The sequence below is a fragment of the Anneissia japonica genome, unplaced genomic scaffold, assembly GCF_011630105.1.
Source record: "Anneissia japonica isolate Jap-2015-1 unplaced genomic scaffold, ASM1163010v1 scaffold288068_len275957_cov168, whole genome shotgun sequence".
Lineage (NCBI taxonomy): Eukaryota > Metazoa > Echinodermata > Crinoidea > Comatulida > Comatulidae > Anneissia > Anneissia japonica.
The window spans coordinates 269,655-272,474 of NW_022698294.1; positions in this window are offsets into that span (position 1 = coordinate 269,655).

The following is a 2,820-nucleotide window of genomic DNA, read 5'->3' on the forward strand; positions in this document are numbered from 1 at the left end:
GCACTTTCTGAGGGGGGCTTATTCAAACGGGGCGCTTATTTAAACGGGGCGCTTATGAAAACAGAGTGGAAATTGAGGGGGCGCTTAGAAATAGATGAAAATCGAGGAGTTCTTATGCAAATTTTTAAATTCAAGAGGCACTTTTGAATGAAAAAAGATTATATAAGGACATCACGAATGGTGGTTAGAAAAGATACGGTAATCGTCCAGAGAAAATGGCTCATTACAAGAATGCGTGAATATTTACATAACAGCAAAATAGCAGATGCTAGTGGTTAGCTTGTTGGCCATCGGCCGATTGTGATTCAGCAGGATGGCAGGATCATTGTATTTTTTCTTGAAAACTAGATGAGAATGTACTAAGTTCGGAAAAGTAAAAGAGGAGTAGGACTAGGCATAGACAAATATGTAAAAAGAGTAAAGTTGGAAATATACTGTCTGTCCAGGGATCGGAGCTCTCATCTGTCCAAGAGAAATATCCTCATTTTGATATTGACTGAAGAAGAATGTGTTTCCACTCTACAGCTCAAATCATGCCAACAACCACAGGCCCAGAATTGATTGGATTATTGACTTGCAAAAAAGAAAATCTTATGAGGGCGCTTATTCAAACGGGGCACTTAAGGAAATTTTCACGTTAGGAGGGGCGCTTATGCGCGCGAGTACGGTATTCGCCACTTCGCCAAAATGATTAATTAGCGTAATTAGTTAAATAATTACGATACGAATTTGATATTTGGACAAAATGTTTGGAATGTACGAAATTGCGATTCGCCAGTTCATGGGAACAGCGACGATATAAATACGCCTTGGAGGTACCGCCTAGGCCACAGTTAGTAAGCAGATTAAAAGTGACATTATATGTCACTTTCAATCTGCTTGGGACTGAATTGGTGATGTAATGTCTGGTGATTGGTTATGTAATCTGCTTCAGACTGGATTAGTGATGCCTTGAACACACAAACTGGTTGTTGTATCAAACAACTTCTGGCATCCACAACAAAACCAAAGCGACGAAGAAAATCAGCACCCAAGATTGCGTTTGGTACGTCGCAAAAATGAAAATCCATCTACAGGTTCGCCTTAACCCAATGTCTGCTGTCATTGAACGTTCGTCATAAGTGAATCTGAGACTGGTTTCCTGCAAGACAAAATCACTCTTTCCCGAGGTGCAGCAAGAAGTATACTCACTTCAGCTCCTGTATCAATTAAAAACTTTATTCTTGTGTTTTTATCATAAATGAAAAAATAAGCGACAGCCAGATACTGCGCCAACTGAATCCGTCGCACCTCCTATTTGTGACAGTTCCGACGTCACAACCGTTAGTGTCATCACCAGCAGCTATCAATACACAAGTGCATCCGTCTCTTCAACGCAAGACTCGTTCTGGTCGTCATGTGCATTGGCCCAAGAAATATGCTCAGTATGATTGTACATGAGTTAATTTATTTTTTGTCGCTCGATCAACTTATTTCTGGATCTAGGGTTGGGGGGGGGGGTAGCTGATGTAGAGACTCGAACTTTTGCTTGCCATATTATGTTTCGTCTCATGCTATTGTAATGCGAATTCCGAGCTGCATTGGCAAGGTTTGTTTTTATTGTCTGCTCCCCACTCGGCGTACGACAGACAGACAAGCAAATTGTGTATAGCTGGATTTTATGTACCTGTATATTGAGCTAAAATACCAATCCAGCAATTGTGGATTTTGTGAATGAAAAGAAATATAATTTCCTTTGGATTGAGTTCGTTGGACCCAGCAAGACTAGAAAAAAGTCAAATAGAGAGATTGAAATCCGTCACGTTTGGATAAAAAAAAAGGGGTAAGTGAACAATCGTATCTTATTGCACTTATTCCCTAAAACTCTATCGTAGCAGCTACGTGCAATTACGTACCGGTATTAGGACTATCCGGTGTTTTATCTTAACGTATTTTGGTGTTGGCTACCGTTACCTTCTTATTATTTTTCAATCATCAACATTAAAACTTATTCTATGAATACCATTCTATGAATAGCCTGTAAGCCGAAGTCCCTTCAAATACAGTATGTCTATAATATACCAGCAATTGGTAACTTTTTTTAAAAGTTTTTTTAATGTACCAAAGCTGATAAAGTGTATATTTATATGGTGTTAACAGTAGCGCTTTTGATTTCGGTAGATTAAACGATCGCTATTGAAGGCGATTGTGACTTTGCCGATTTGTGTTTTTTACTATTAAACTATGATACATTGTGTTTGTAATACATAGTTGAAAAATTATACAGATACACGAGTGTCAGTAGTTGAATTGTATTCTATTAACGTCACATTCCTTAGAGAATAGGCATATACAATACAGTAATGCACTTTTTCTTTAGTAAAACAAACAACTTGATTAATAATATCATGATACTATAAGTTTATATATTACGGTTCTATTCGAAAATATACGATATACAGTATTTTATATTGTCAAAACAAACTTTCGTTACATTGGAGATTTGCTTTGCATTGTATACTCTGGCAAAGGGACTTAAATATTATACATAAATATCAACAACCATAATATAAACATACATCAAGTACAATAAATGCAGTATGGTGAAAGACTATATATGATAAAATCAAGAGCACTAAACATAAACGATTTTTTGAGTCTTTGTTAATTACATGGGCGGCGGAACCGGGGGCCGGGGGCCCGGCCCCCCCCCCCACTTTTTGGCGAAAAATATATAATGTCTGGAGAACTTTGTATGATCGGAAATGCAAAAAAAGAAGGAGGGAAGAAGGAGAAGGATGGGAAAGAGAATGTTTATCCAGTACCCGACCGAGTTACATT